Here is a 17,043-nt window from a genome sequence, read left to right on the forward strand (position 1 = left end):
CATTTAATATTTCCAGACAGCAGTTTTCTAAGGATGACATACCACAGAAACTTCAGCTAAGAGGGTACTGCTGTATTCAGTAGGCTGACAGAAGGTATAGATTTAGCCCACCTCAAAGGCAGTATATTTAATCAATATAGAGTCATCAATAGGTCTTCTAAAGAGCTGAAATCTTAGTTGCTGGCAGTGTTATCAACTAAAAAGTGTTCTTCCTTGGCAAGTTTAAGAAGGTATGTGATATGTTTTACAAATAATATAAAAACTATGGGTCACAGAGATTCACTTTATTAAGTTAGGGACAGAAGTTTCTTAACAATTTTTTTCTTTGATTGATGTACATAATGAAGAAAGGACAGAAGAACGAATTCTCTGCTCTCTTGGCCAAGAATCGAAGCAAATCGCAGAGTGGAGTGGAGACTATTAAATGGGTGTTGAAATTAACAAAATTTGTACGATATTAAATGAACTGCATTTTCTATCCCTTCTCAAAAGCAGGGGATTGGCTAAATGGTCCAGCCTTGAAGCTCTCTCCCATTCTCAAACCCAGACAACATCCTTTTCATAAGGAGCAAGAAACTTTGAAGTCACAGGTTAGCGTCCAGATGCAGGAGCTCTTCCAGGCGGAAGCTGTGCCTTTCCACCCCTTATAGTTCTTATTGTTCACGTTGCTCCAAAGACGTTTCCGAGCAGCGACTGGCCTGGCCTCTGGGTGGTTCCCTGCGGGGGAGGAGCAACTCTTTGGGGACGTTAGGAGCGGGTGGCGAAAGGGCAAAGCCGGTGTGGCGGGGAGCCTGGACAGAGGGTAGCGGGGAAAGCACACGTGGGGAGACGTGGAAGGGACGGCCCACTCTGGGAGCGTGGGACCCCAGCCAGGACGCGGGCGCCACCGAGCAGCCCACCTCCACTGGTCCCGGCCCGAGGGCGCTCGCAGCACCCCCGCCCGGCCGCGCGCCGGCGACTCCACCGCCCTCCCCGCCCCGGGGGCGGAGCCTCTCCGGGCCACGCCCCTGTCTCCGGGGCGGGCCGGAGTCTGAGGAAGAGGAAGGGGACGAGGACAACGAGCGGCGGGGCGGCGGAGGACGCGGAGGAGGAAGAGGAGGCCGACCTACAAGATGGCCCCTGCTGCAGGAGCGGCCTCGGCAGCAGCAGGTGGGGGGCTGGAGGCGGCGCTGGCGGCAGCGGCCGAGGCCCGGCGGCCTGGGACAGAGTCAGCGTCGATGGTAGCAGCGGCGGCGGCGGCGGCGGCGGCTGCCGCGGCGGTGGCGACGGCCGCGGGAACGCGGAGCTGAGAGGAGCTGCTGCTCGGACCAGCGCGGTGAGCGAGCGGCGGCCGCGGCGGGGAACAATGGGGCGGCGGCGGAGGTTCGTCCCGCCCTGCGCCGCCGGCGGCCGGGCCCGTCCGCAGCCGGCGTCCGCAGGCCTCAGGCCGCCGCGCGAGCCGGGGCGGGGGCGCCGGGGCCGGGGGCGCGCAGCGAGTGCAGCGGGCGGGCGGCGGCGGGCGGCGGCGGGCGGGGCGGCAGCGGGCAGGCCGCTCCGCTGGCCGCCGAGGCCCGCGGGGTCCTTTTCCCCGGGCTCTGGGACGACGGCCCAGTCTTCCTTCTCCTGTCGGCGAGGGGAAATTGCGTGTGCAGGTGTCTTCAGGAAAAAACAAAAAGCGGCCCAAGTGCCACCACCACCGCAGCCGAGTGGCTGTAGCCGGGGTGGAGGGCGTCTCTCTGCAGACCGCCCAGAGCGGCGGCTCCCGGCAGCGGTTGTGCCGCGTCCCGGGGGACCGCGACCTGAGAGTAGGGCCCGGTGGAGCCGGCAGCGTTGCGTCTTGAGAGCCCGGAACAGCCCAAGAAACTCAGACAAAGCCACTGACTGGCAACGCGCAAATTGTAATGTTGGGATAGAACTTTTATTCAGACGAGCCGTTTTGAATTATTAACGTGCAGCCGAAGGAGCATTAAGCAGCATAAAATGGACTTCAGGAAGCACTTCTTCAGCCCTGAGACGTGCTTCTGGGGTCCTGTCCGGTGTTCTAATCTCGCCTTTTTCCTAATTTTGTCCTAAAATTATTTAAAAGGCCAACTTTTGCCTCTTGGCTTTGAAATATCAAAAGCACATTTTGTAAGATTTCAAAACTTTTACCAGTACTTTTCAAATATTAGAAACAGCTATGGTTCTGTTGTGTTTACGCTGAAGGAGACAGACAGCTCTTCCATTCTATTTGCTCCTCTGTACTTTAGTAGTGTCTCAGCCTTCAAAGTTAGCCACTAATTTTCCTAAACTTAAGTTTTCAAGGCATTTACCACATTAATTTCCAAGTGAAGAAGAAAGAAAAGATCTAAGTTATTTCTCTTCCGGATTGTAACTTCGTGCACAGAAATTGATATTAAAATTGCTTGGATATATCCGAACGTTGCTTTCCACTGTTTTTTAACTTTCAATTGCAGGGTTCATCTAAGGGATTTATTCATATTCTAGAGAGGAAGATTGATTTGGGCAGACAATCAAGACAGTTACTATCTTTGATCTATTTTAAGGGTAAATTTCTGATAAGGATTGGTTCCTGTTTGCAATAATTGAAAGCCTTGTCGGGTTATGTGAAGTTTAATAAGTAACACTATTCTAATTCTTACTTCTTCCACAAAAATTGGTGGTGAATACACTAGCAGTTGAGTGAACATGGAGGCTAACCTAAGTTGTTTAGGATTTGGAGTGAAAGAATGTTCATTTTATGCCTACCATAAATAATGTTGTGGATGTTCAGCTTTCACATGGCTCCTGCTAATGTGACTTTTTTGGGAATAAGTAATTCAGAAAGAACACTTTTTCCCCTCAGCCCATAGAGTCCAAGTAAAGTCTATATTATAGGGATGCTTAAATTTATTTGTGCCCCAAAGTCTATTAGAACAATTGTACTGATTTGTGAGTTTGTAATTTTCAAGTATTCAGTGTGCTTGGTTGTGGAAAAAAAATTCATTATGTTGTATCATGGATTTAATTACATCATTTGATAACATTTTCCTGAAACAAAGATTTTTTAAGTGGGAAAATTTTCTATTTGAAATTGAATATTGAGCCAGTAATTTTTGAGTTCAGTCTGGGGTCCCTATTTTCTGTTTAATATTGAGAAGTTTTTTAGGGAATTGTTTATTTATTTGTCAAAACTATCATGAGAGCCCATGGAGGTGGCCTGCACCTGTAATCCTAATGACTCTGGAGGCTGAGGCAGGAGGATTATAAATTCGAGGCCAGCCTCAGTAATTTACCAAGGTCCTAAGCAACTTAGCAAGATCCTGTCTCAGAATAAAAAGGACCTGCTGAGGATGTAGAGTGCTTGCCTGGCATGCAGGAGGCCCTCAGGTCAATTTTCAGCAATACACACACACACACAAAGAAAATAAAAAATAAAAAGGACCATGGATGTAACTTAGTGGTGAAGGGCCCCTGGGTTTAATCCCCAATGCAAGAAAAACCTGTTATGTGATTTGTGATTCCTCTATTGTCATATCTTCAAGTTCAGTGGGTCTCATTTCAGTTCATATTTTCTCCAGTAATATTTAAACATTTCCTTTATTTTGGAACCATATTTTAAGAATTATAATTAACATATGTTTGATTCATTTGAAGAGATTGGAAAAGGGAATTTCAGATAAAATAAAATTACATTTTTTCAGAGCATATTTTTTTTGAATGAGTAAAAATGTCTCATTTAATCCTTCTAGTTAGGCTACAGTATTTGGTGGGTTATTTTGGTACCAGGGATGTTTAACCACTGAGCCATATACCAGCTCTCTCTGTTTTTTCTATTTTTTATTTTGAGACAGGGTCTCCTGAGTTGCTCAGGGCTTTTGTAAGTTGTTGAGGCTGCTTTGAATTTGGGATCCTGCCACCTGAGATATTTTACTGGTGTAGACTCTGAGGCTGGAAAAAGCTAAATAACTAGCAAAAAAAGTCACATAATTACTAGATAAAAGAGCTTACTCAGACCAGGGTTTTATGTCCCAGCTGCTTTACTGCTGTCACCATGTGTCACTATTAAACTTTGAAGCAATTTGGGCACTGTGGTGCTCACCTGTAATCCCAGCAACTCAGAAGGTTGAAGCAGGACGAGGATCACAGGTTTGAGGCTAGCCGGGCAATTTAGGGAGACTATCTCAAAATAAAAAGGGCTGGGAATGCAACTTCATGGTAACATGCCCCTGGGATCAGTCCCAAGTACTGCAAAACAAAACAACCCTGAAGCATCTTCCGTGATGACAGGTTTTTTTTTTTTTTTTTTAACTGTGAACAGTTTTGTAATACTGTACTTGCCCTTACCTCTAATTTCCTTTTTAATATTATTTGTACCCTGCCAAATATTCACTTACATGGTGAAGAAATTGTTCAGTCTTGCAAACCACAAAGTAACACTTGCTTTTGTTTTTATTAGATCTGGATGCTATGAAATATAGAAATTTATATCATTTATATAAGACAGATTTGTGACCTTGCTGTGATTGTTTCATGGTTTTAACTTGTTATGTAAATAGTTACTAAATGGTACCTTTAAAATATTTTGTGAAAATTTAAAAATTAATAAGATTCAATGCTGTTAAAGTTTGGTCAGCTAATATTTATAATTATCATTTCTAAATTTTTTTTTCTTTAGGCATTTAGAATTCTGAAGGCTTTTATTTTTTCTTTATATCTTAGGATTTGAGGTGGAGTTTGATGGGGTCTAGTCAGTCTCTTTTGCATATATCTTGAAGGCAGTCAGCATCCAACAAAATGAAAACTGATAAATGATCCCTGTTAGAGGAACACCTCAGATCAGGATGTTCGTTCGCACAGTATTCTGACCTGGTTTAGCTTTGGTCCTATCTATGCTCAGGGGTTAGGTATTCTTTAGAATTTGATTCAGAGGACTTAACTTCTCAGATTGACCTGTATAACAAAATAGTCAAATTTTAAAATGAGCCTGTTCTCTGGGATCCATTTTAAGATCCCCTTTTCTTTTTTTCTTTTCTTTTTTTTTTTTTAGAGAGAGAATTTTTTAATATTTATTTTTTTTTAGTTTTTGGCGGACACAACATCTTCGTTTGTATGTGGCGCTGAGGATAGAACCCTGGCCACACGCATGCCAGGCGAGCCTGCTACCGCTTGAGCCACATCCCCAGGCCCCCCCCCCCGTTTTCTTTTACTTAATCAAGGAGTCTAGAGTGGATTTGGACAGGCCTTGGAAGTTATAGACATTTACACAAAGGAATTTTTATGAGTCCAGAGTTTCTCTATTTCCTTTTTTAAAATATATTTTTAGTTGTAGATGAGCACAATACCTTTATTTTATTTATTTTTACGTGGTGCTGAGGATCTAACTCAGTGCCTCACACATGCTAGGCAAAGTGCTCTCTCTCTGAGCTACAACTCTAGCCCCTCTAAGTATTTATTATATTTCTAATATTTTCAAGTGTGAGGTTTACCAATCTTCAGTAATGTTTCCCTATGTACCCAAGACAATTAGCTTCAGTATATTTATTTTTATCCATTATTATTTAGACTTGAGCCTGTTTACTTCTTATGTAATATTTTTGTTTGCTTTCTGTATACTAGGTGAGAAACCAATTATTAATTCATAATGTTTTCCTGGCATTGGTTATGCCCCTCAGTGATTATTACTGTGCATATATAATAATAATTTAACTTGTAATCATTTTTATCTAAAAATCTCTTAAGATCCAAATAACATTAGGATATAGTAGCAGTGTGTTTGTTTGTTTGTTTTTGGTACTGGGAATTGAACTTGGGTGCTTAACCCATCGAGCCACATCCCTAGCCCTTTTTTCTTTCTTTTTTTTTTTTTTTTTTTAAAGAGAGAGTGAGAGAGAGAGAATTTTTTTTTAATATTTTATTATTATTTTTTTTTTAGTTCTCGGCGGACACAACATCTTTGTTGGTATGTGGTGCTGAGGATCGAACCCGGGCTTGAGCCACATCCCCAGCCCTTTTTTTTCTATATTTTATTTAGAGACAGGGTCTCCATAAGTTGCAAGTGCCTCCCTAAGTTGCTGAGGCTGTCTTTGAACTCCGGATCCTCCTACCTCCAGCCTGTCGCTGGAATTACAGGCATGCACCACCACGCCCAGCTCAGCAGTGTTTTTGAAGAAGTAAAGATTTTTCAGGGAGTCAGTTTTATCTATGTATTAACATACAATTTTTTACTCCCAGCTCAGCAGTGTTTGTGAAGAAGTAAAGATTTTTCAGGGGGGCTGGGGATGTGGCTCAAGCTGTAGCGTGCTCGCCTGGCATGCGTGCGGCCCGGGTTAGATCCTCAGCACCACATACAAACAAAGATGTTGTGTCCGCCGAAAACTAAAAAACATAAGTATTAAAAAAACTCTCTCTCTCTCTCTCTCTCTCTCTCTCTTAAAAAAAAAAGAAAGAAAGATGTTGTGTCCACCGAAAACTAAAAAAATAAATATAAAAAAAAAGATTTTTCAGGGAGTCAGTTTTATCTATGTATTAACATACAGTTTTTTACTGAGGGAAAAAAATCACATTACATAAAATTAACCATTTCAAAGTGAACAGTTAGTGGCATTTAGTATATTTACAGTGTTGTGCAACTACCACTTCAATGCATCACCCCGAAATTCCCCTAGCAATTGCTAATCCCTAGCAATCACTATTCTGCTTTCTATTTCTGTGGATTTAAATGACATTAAATTCAAACAAGATTGAGGAAGAGACTACGTACAAGTGAAATTGCCAAAAACAAACAATAACAACAATGACAACAAAAAACCTTTGGGGTGTGCTTGCTAGGAATAATCATGCATGTAGGGTTGCTCATTCTTTGCATCCCTTCTTTAGATACCATAAACATGCTGTCAGGAACTCAATATGGAAGAAACAATTGAGAGTCACAGATGTTTTTGGTTTTAGCTTTGATCAAAAGAGTTTAGTTTCTTAAACTCATTTGTATTTCTTCATTGAGTTGTGGAAATTAACTAAAATTTAATGTTCTATACAAATGTGAGCAATTAATACTTATTTAATCTCTTAGCTAGAACATGTTTGCCTTTTAGTTTTTCTTAATATACAGAAGAAATTGAAATACATTACTTGAGGTTACATTAGAATTAGACTTTTAGAATTAGATTGAAATTCTTTCATATCTTTGACTCCAACTTTATAACTACTCAATTAATCTTTGAGAACACTAGAGTTATGATTTGCCTGACATGACGTTTATTAATTTATTGTTGAATAATTTTAGGGAGTCTTGTTGTGTTGCCTGGGCTGGTCTCAAACTCGTGGCTCCTCAATTGATCCTCTTGTTTCCTCAGCCTCCTGAGTAGCTGGGGCTACAAGTCTGTGCCGCCACACCTGGTGTTTTGAATAAATTCTAGAAACCTTAGTCTTAATCCTATTCTTGAGATGATTATGGAGGCAATTGGTTTGTAACACTTTTTTAAAAAAAAAATAAAGAATAATAAAAATGGACTAATATCTTTAATTCAAAATAATACTTCTAATTAATTGAAATCTTGAAATGTATGATGAACAGTGAAAAATACATTTCTTGTTATTAGTAAAGATTTGTAGTGGAGAGATCTAAACGGAAGAATTTAATTTTTTAAAAAAATTTGTTCTACTTAGATATACTTCAATAGAATGCATTTTGACAAATCATATATAAATGGAGTATAACTTCTCATTTGTCTGGTTGTACATGATGTAGAGTTACACAGGTCATGTAATCATATATGCACATAGGGTACTTTGTCCAATTCATTCTACTGTCATTCCTACCCCCACGTCCCCTCCCCTCTTTTCACTCCCCTCTGTCTAGTCCAAAATAAGGATTTAAATTTTGAAATGAATCTTTCTCTCCTTTTTATAAAAATATTCACAACTCAGTAAATTTTTTCTAGGAAAAGATCAAGTCTATAATATTTGAATTTCTGTGCTTTCATATTTGCGTCAGTAGCATTTTGAGTTTTTATTTTTTTGCAGTTCTAGGGAGTGAACTTAGTGCCTCATGCTTGCTAGACAGGGGCTCTGCTTCAAACTTTATAATTCCTCATTCCTAAAAACAGAAATGGTAATATCTTTTTTTAAAGGTTGTTTGGAAATTTGAATGATATAATATATATTTTTACTGTTGTACCTAATAACTAGTACACATTTAATACATTTTATGTTCTTTAAGTTCTGTTTACAAAAGTAATTTTAGAAAGGTTTTTATTTAAAATGTTTGAAAAAGTTGTATAATATTTTAATATTAAAGCAACATAAAAACTGTACAGTTTAGAATTAACTGTACATGTAGTGGCAGTGGCAGTCAGAAATAAAGTATTTTTTAAAGTAATTATTAAAACATTAATTGTACACATTTATGGGATTCATTGATACTGCATATCATGCATTGATCATGTTCATCCACCTTCTACCCTCTTCCTGAAATAATTCTTTTTTTAAAAAAATTATTATTATTTTTTTTAGTTTTAGATGGACCAATATCTTTATTTATTTTTATGTGGTGCTGAGGATCGAACCCAGTGCCTCGCATGTGTGAGGCAAGCGCTGTACTGCTGAGCTAAAAACCCAGCCCCATTCCTGAAATAATTCTTAATATTACCATTCTCATTTTCTTCTCATATCAATCTTTCATTTTTTAAAAAATAGTTTTTAGTTGTCAATGGATCTCTTATTTATTTATTTATTTATTTATTTATTTATTTATTTATATGTGGTGCTGAGGATTGAACCCAGGACCTCACACTTGTCAGGCAAGCACTCTACCGCTGAGCCACAACCCCAGCCCTCAATCTTTCATTTTTACATTTGTCTGTGCTGTTCAATACCAGCTGCTGGCTGCATGTATTATTTAAGTTCTGGGTTTATAGAAAAATTATATAAAAAGTAGAATTCTCTATAAAGTTTCCTGTGTTGGCATTTTGTATTTGTATAGTGCATTTCTTATAATGCATTTGTTAAACTTGATGAGCCATTATTAACCACAATTAACTACAGATTTTAGGTTAGCTACTCTGGAAGGCTGATGCAGGAGGATTGCAAGTTCTAGACCAGCCTGGGCACATTAGCAAGACCCTGTCTAAAATATAAAAATAAATTTAAAGGTCTGGGGATACAGTACAGTATTAGAGCACCCTTGGGTTAAAACAAATAAAACCCATGGTTTACATTAGGTTTCATGCTTGTGTCATTGTACAATTCTGTGAGTTTTGTCATACGGCCGATGTTATGTGTCCACTCTATTTTAGAGTCTTGAAGAACAGTTTCACTGCCTTAAAAATGCCCTGTGTTTCGTTTTTTTTTTTTTTTTTTAATCTCATCTCCCTCTAAACTCCTTGTGAGCACTGATCTTTTTACTGTTTCCATAGTTTTGCCTCTTGAATGTCACATGGTTGAAGTCATACAGTATGTAGCTTTTTCATAATGGTTTCTTTCACTTAGCGAAATGTGTTTAAGGTTCTTTCATATCTTTTCATGACTTGAAAGCTCATTTCATCTTACCTCTTACCCCTGAATAATAGTCTATGATTGGATAAATTTACATTTTATTTAAATAACATTTAATTTAGTCCACAGTCTCACCAGCACATTTCAAGGGCTTAATAAACACACATGGTAAATGGCTGCACATTGAAAAGCACTTAACATGTTCAAGGTTCAGTTCTTTATTTATCTTCACTCTGAGGAACTTAAACAATTTACATTTTTTCCTTAAACCTGTATTTTCAGTACTTTCTAATCTTAATAGTAAGGTTTTTCATGTTTCTCTTCATAACATCTTTTATTCCATTCTTCTTTGTCCCTAAAATCTGGAGCTATCTTTTTCTTTTGTATTTTTCTCTAAACCTTTTGAATATTTAGGGAAGATATATAGGCCTCAGAACCAATAAACAGCAGAGTTGGGATTAAAATCTGGATCTTCTTTTTCTGATTTTCTCTTGGGATTGCCACTGGGTTGCTTTTATAAATTATAAGCCCCTTTGAAGAGGTTATTTGGGACTAATTATATACTTTGTAATTTAAAATATTATGCTGTCAGGTATGAGGCGTGAGGATGACTCTAGTCTCCTGGAGTTCAAGACCAGCCTGAGCAACATAGAAAGACCTGTCTGCAGAAAGAAAAAGAGATAAAGGAAGAAAGAAAGATATGGGGGTTAGTGTAGTCCAGTGTTCACCTGGGTTCAATCACCAGTATCTGTCTCTCTTTCTCTCTTGGGTTCAATCCCCTGTGTGTGTGTGTGTGTGTGTGTGTGTGTGTGTGTGTGTGTCTGTCTCTGTGTCTCCCTCTCCCTCTCTCTCCACCCCCTTTTCACCCCCGGGGTTCAATCCCCAGTGTCTGTCTGTCTCTCACTCCTGGGTTCAATCTCCAGTGTGTATCTCTATCTTTCTGTCTCTCTCATGCACACGCACGTGCGCACACACACGTGCGCATGCCTTATATCAGTCTCTTTTACTTTTCAGATAAATTGTATTTGTACTTAGTCTTTTGGTAAAGGTGGCTACACTGTATATGGTCTTGATTTTTACCCTCTCTGTACTAGTTATACTTGCTGACAAAGCCTTTTTTGTGAGGACATTCTGTAGTAGTAGTCCCAGCAATTTGGGAGGCTGAGGCAAGTTCAAAACCAGTTTGACCAACTTAGACCTTGTCTCAAACTGAAACATAAAAAGGTCTGGGGATGTAACTCAGTGGGGTTAGGGGTGTGACTCAATGGTTAAGTGCCCCTGGGTTTATTCCCCCCACACACCCCCCTGGATTCAATTCCCAGTATCACAGAGGGGAAAAAAAATATAGTAGTCTTTCATATGTAAATACTATACTTTTAAAACACCTAAATTTTAATCTTCATTTTGAAATGCTTTCCCTGTAATTACTGCTTTTAAAATCCTTATTGTATATGCGGATTTTATTTATTTTTTTTAGTTGTAGATGGACATAATTTTTATGTGGTGCTGAGGATTGGACCCAGTGCCTCATGTGTGTGAGGCAGGTGTTCTACCACTGAGCCACAACCCCAGCCCCATATGTGAATTTTTATACTAAATACCTCAATGAGAGCAGTTTGCCTTTTCCTTCCTTCCTTCCTTCCTTCCTTCCTTCCTTCCTTCCTTCCTTCCTTCTTTTTTTTTTTTTTTGGTGGGGATTGAACCAAGGGCCTTGTGCACACAAGGCAGGTACTCTACCAACTGAACTGTATCCCCGGGCCTCATCTGTTTTGATTAAAACTGTCACTCTGCTTAAATCTAGCCTATCATTAAATTAAATTTATTAAAAAATAATGCCTGTTATCCCAGAAGCTTGGGAGGCTGAGGCAGGAGGATCAAGAGTTCAAAGCCAGCCTCAGCAGTTTAGTGAGATGCTAAGCAACTCACTTGAGACCCTGTCTCTAAATAAAATACAAAAAAGGGGTTAGGGGTGTGACTCAATGGTTAAGTGCCCCTGGGTTTATTCCCCCCACACACACCCCGACACCAAAATAAAAAAATAAATCGTTTTTTAAGAAGTCAAGTTGTGGTTTTGTTTGTTTTAGTACTGGTAATTGAACCTAGGGGTACTTAACCAATGAACACCCCCTTTTTTATTTTGAGACAGTATCTTACTAAGTGGCTGAGGTTGACCTTGAACTTTCGGTCCTCCTGACTCAGTCTCTCATAAAAAAGGATTATAGGCATGTACCACTGCACCTGGCGTATTGTGGGGTTTTTGAATTGATCCATTATTTGAGTCAGTTTCATGGGGGAAATATCATTTTACTGTGTATGTTTAGATGAAAGCCTACTCCTATAACTAAGCCAATTTATATTAGTAATGGAAATTATTTTTGTAACCTAAAAAGGATTACATCTGAAGGGAAAATATTTTATCATCATAACTGAATTATAGACAGAAATTAACTAAGATAAATTTTCTCATTTTAGATTCTAATTTTCTAAAGATTAAGAATAATATACTTACTTAACCTGTCCCTGTAGCTTCTATAGATTATATTATAAGGATGTGTGTGTGTGTGTGTGTGTGTGTGTGTGTGTGTGTATGTAGTGGGGGATCTGGGGATTGGACCCATGGCTTTATACATGCTAGACATACATTTGATGGTTTTTGAAATAAGGAAATTCTTAGAATAAAAAATGCAGAAATCTTTTTTAAATGCATGTAAGAATAGTTTAGGGGCTGGTGTTTTTGCTCAGTGGTAGAGCATTTGCCTGGCATGTGGGAGGCACTGGGTTCGATCTTCAACACCACAAAAAAATAAATAAAATAGAGATATTGTGTCCATCTACAACTAAAATAGTAAATAATAATAACAACTTTGAATTTTACAAGGCCTAGTACAGGTAATATTCTTTTGAAGGCATTGTGGAATTTTTTTCCTTGGTGCTAGGCATTAAGCCCAGGTTCTTATATGTGCTAAGTGTTTGTTCTACCACTGAGCTATACCCTCAACCCTAAGCATCACTGAATGTTAAATTGTACCTGTTCCCCTGGTAATTGACTAAACATTAATTCATTCTACTCAGATTGTTAAAATAAAATTTTACCTTATAATAACTCTTCATACAACATCTTGTATACTTATGGACCATTTAGATATTGTCTTCTGTGAAATGTCTTTTCAAATCTTTTGCTCTTTATATACATTGAGTTGTTTGTTGTAAAATAATATTACATAGTTAAATGACTGGCAATTATGATGAGGATGGAGGAAGTCAAGAAGTAGGCTGGACTAAAAGCTCAATTAAGAGGTTACTGTGTGGTCCAGATCATCAGGGCTGTATCCTGAGTTTCTAGGGCACTATCTTTGCACATAGTAGATGCTCAATAAGTTTTTTTTTTTTAAATAAATGAGCAAATAAGAGTTCAACCAGAGAAATAGGGATAGAAAGTAAGCTATAGATGCAAGAGTTAATATTTAAATGGGGGTAGAAGAGGATGGAATCAGAGATGATTACCAGATATGTTAGGTTGTCTAAAAATGGTTTCACCAAAGAAATAAAAATTACAGAAGGAATTACAAATTTAATAATGGGATAAGTTTAGTTACCATGTGATTAGCACATGCTTCAATTTCTTGAGCTCTAATCTAATAATGGTGTCTAACAGAGTCATTTTGAGGATTAAGTTAGATAATCGATGAAGAATACTTAGAAATAGTCCTTGGCACATAGAATGACTCAAAAATGGTTAGAGATAGAAACAAAAAAAAAATCCATGTCTTTATGGAATTTAGTAATGGCTGGTATATACTATAACAAAATAAGTAAAACATAGCGTGTTGGATGAAGAGGGGTTGGGATTAGGGTATCAGTTTTAGATAAGGTGATTAGAGAAGGCCTTCTGAAGGAATTCACATGAATGTGTAGAGAAATGGGGAAAGGCTTAGAGTTGGGTTAAGAGTGGGACAAGCTATTCATTTGTTTTTTAAATTTTAATTGTCAATTTACCTTTATTTATTTAGATGAGGTGCTGGGAATTGAACCCAGTGCCTCATAGGCAAGTGCTCTACCACTGAGCTACAACCCCAGCCCTGTTCATAATTTTTTGGTGGAAGAAAAATCATGGTTCCTAATTTTGCCAACGAATGAAGAGTAATATGAGTAGATTTATGTTTGTTGTGTATCCCACAGCAGTTAGACTTAATTTGCCCTTTTAGTCCCACTTCCCTGAACACACTGTACAAACCGAAGCATGAATTTAATCCCTAGAAGATTATCATTACACCATTTGGAAGAAGTGTTTTATATTCTGATATATTAGCAACAAATCCTTAAGTTTTCTTATAGTAGCAGCTACTTGGAAATTAGCAAAATGTCATCTTCTGCAATTCATATTCCTGTTCTCAAACCACTTTATGCAAAGATAAAAATAATGCAGTATAAATAATATACATTGTAGCTGTAGGTTTCTGCACTTGGAGTTCATGTAGCAATTTCTTCATTCTTTTAAATTCTCCAAAATGAAATTTTGTCTGCAATAATAGTCTAGAAACAATTCTAAAGTGGAACAATGAGCTGTTCTTTTTTCCCCTTCCTCTTCCTCTTTTTCTTAGAGCATTTTTTTGGTATCAGGAATTGAACCCAGGGGCGCTTAATTGCCGAGTTGCTTAGGGCCTCGCTGAGTTGCTGAGTCTGGTTTTGAACTCACAATCCTTCTGCCTCGGCCTCCTGAGCTACTAGGATTACAGTTGTGCACCACCAGGCCTGGCTACTTGCAGCAATATTTTAAAAGTATTTGCTATTAAAATTCATTGTAACATTATTTTCTGGAAATTCAATAAGGCATAGTCCATAAAGATGAACAAATTTGGGGCATGGTGGCATGTGTGTAATTTCAGTAATTTAGGAGGCTGAAGGAGGATTGTAAGTTTTAGGGCAGTCTTGGTGGTTTTGGGAGGCCCTGTCTAAAAGTAAAGAGTGAAAAAAGGGCAGGGATATAGTCAGTCTGCACAAAAAAACCCAGAAGTTAATGAAAATGTTATTAAACTCTGGTCAGTAGATTAAAGAGACCATATATTTTAGTAATACTGATATTGTGATGTTATTTTTATCATAAAATGCATTAGATTTTTTTTTCTTCAATGCAAAAAAAAATCCAGGGGTCAGAATGTATTACCCACCTATTGCAAAAAAGGTATGTTGCTTGTGCAGTTCACTTGTTCTGAGTCTGCCTGTTTTCTCTTTGTTGACCAGTTCTAGATTCATTCATAGTTCTTCAGAAATCTGCTATGTTCAAAATATACATGTCATCACTGCTCCAAAAATGAGTTCATAAAGGATAGCTTAATAATCATAGTCATATTAACTGGAGTGCTTCTTAACAGTTTTAAATGAAAATGTAGTGGAAAGGTTAAAAAAAAGTTGCAGGAAAGAATAAATACTGGTGATCATAAAACTAAAGTGTTAGAAATTAGAATAGTATTGACTTTGAGGAGGGGATTGTGGTAAGGGAGTCTTTTAGGGTGCTGGTAATGTGTGTCTTCATGGCAATTCATTGAGCTGAACACTCTTGATCAGTATATTCTTCTGTATGTATATTATACTTCATATATAAATTTGGATTCATTTTGTTTTACTGCCCAGATTATTTCCCAATGGAAATGTTCTAATAAAATATTCAAAACAAAACAAAGTTATCCTTGTAATTATCTTCTAAAGAAAGAGTGTTCTGTAACCTGTTGTGTTTTTGTTTTTGTTTTTGTTGTTGTTTGGTTTGGTTTTCTGTTTGTTTTTAATATGTAGGCTAAATCAGTTCCAGAGTTTCTATTTAAAACCAGTCATGAGGCTGGGGATATAGTTCAGTGGTGGAGCACTTGCCTAGCATACACAAAGCTCCAGGTTTGATCGCCAGAATCATTCAATCTAGTCATCGTCTGGTTAAGACAAAAACAGGCATGATTTTATTTCAGTTGTAGCATACTACTATGTTAATTATTAAGGATTATGAAAAATTCCCCATGCTGAAAGTTGGAAGGCATTGTGTTATAGTGGAAAAAATAAAGGTTTTGGAGTTGACAGATGAGGGTTAAAATTTGACTAGATCATTAAGTTATATGAATTATCTGTTTTCTTCCTTTCATTAGTAGAGGTACTCTCAGAATGATATTGGATTAAATGAGATAGTCTTTAAGTGATTGGTAGGGGAAAATATTATTTGTAGGTAGGTAGGGAAAAGCAAGCTTCACTTGCTGAAGATATTTAACTAAAGTGATAATAGTAAGGAAAAATTCAGTCTTTAGATTGTAAACATTAAGGACTGATAACAATTGAGCATATGAATCCTTATCAGCATTAAAAGAGTTAATGCTGCTTAGAGATTAGAACTACTGCATGGATGATGACTTAAGTATGTTGAATTTGGAAAATAATAAATTTTAATAGATTTACATTCAGCATAAGTGGTACATATTTTTAAATCAAAAGGGCTTTGTTGTCCTGCTGTGCTTTTGAGAACATAATATTTTGCTTTTCCATTTAGTTACTGATGATTATGATTCAGAATTACAAAACTAAATTTGGGCATGTTGTGATTGTTAATGTGTGTTATGATTTAGATCTGCAATGCCCCAAAGGCTCATGGGTTAAAGGCAATGAAGCAAATGTTCAGAGGTAGGAATCATTGAATCATGATTAAATTGAATCATGAGGACTTTAACATTATCAGTGGATTAATTTGATGGATTAATAGTTTGCAAGGATGACTAGGTGGTAATGCTGGACAGGTGGGCATTTGGAGAATTAAATCACTGAGGACAGGCCCTTGGGGACTGTATTCTACTGTTCCTTCTTCTCCTCCACCCTCACCTCTTTCTCTGCTTCCTACTTGCCATGAACTGAGCAGCCGCCTTCTTCCATACCCTTCTGTATGATGTTCTACCTTACCTCAGGCGAGAGCAATGGAACCAGCTGACTATGGACTGAAACCTTGAAACCATGAGCGAAAATAAATCTTTCCTCCTCTAAATTGTTTTTTTGTCAGGTAGTTTAGTCGTGTGATGAAAAGTGAACACAGTACTTTTTTGGACCTCAGAAAAATTATATACTTACTCAGTATCAATATTATATTTAGTATTACTGTTTCTTCAGAAGGCTGTGTTGAAATTTATAAATGTAAAATCATGTTTTCATTATGTAAACAATTATCAGATATCTATTATTGAAAAACCACACTAAAACTTAAATCACTTAAAACATTTTATTTGCTTACAATTCTATAAATCAGCAATTTGGGCTGGGTTTAGCTGAGTGGTTATTCTGCTGGTTTCCCCTGGGGCTATTTAATGTAACTTCAGTCATCTGGCTTCTCAGACTGGAGCTGATCATTTTAGTGGGATGAGCTAAGACCTTTCCCCCCCTTGTTCTTGTGGTCTCATCCTCAAGCAGGCCAGTTTAAGCTTCCTCACATCCTGAAAGAGTGAGAATGGAAACTGAAAATCTAGGTTTAGGAATTCTCTCAGTATCACTTCTGTTGCATACAGCTGTTCAAAGTAAGTCATGGTCCCCTGGATTGAACATTTGGGGAAAAGAATCCATCCCTTGATG

At 38.1% G+C, this 17,043-nt stretch overlaps 1 protein-coding gene across 3 annotated transcripts in view; it reads left to right on the forward strand.

Moving 5' to 3' along the window:
* The first annotated feature begins 191 nt into the window (after window positions 1–191).
* Window positions 192–17,043, forward strand: part of RC3H1 (ring finger and CCCH-type domains 1) — an 81,480-nt gene continuing 64,628 nt past the window's right edge. The window contains exon 1 of one of the 3 annotated variants that reach the window (XM_081299713.1): window positions 192–1,315. The gene's annotated coding sequence lies outside the window, so the exon portion shown is untranslated. The remainder of the gene's footprint in view (window positions 1,316–17,043) is intronic. The other 2 variants (XM_081299711.1, XM_081299712.1) reach the window with 2 other exon arrangements.

Source organism: Spermophilus citellus, assembly GCF_964194105.1.
Source record: "Spermophilus citellus genome assembly, chromosome: 6".
NCBI lineage: Eukaryota > Metazoa > Chordata > Mammalia > Rodentia > Sciuridae > Spermophilus > Spermophilus citellus.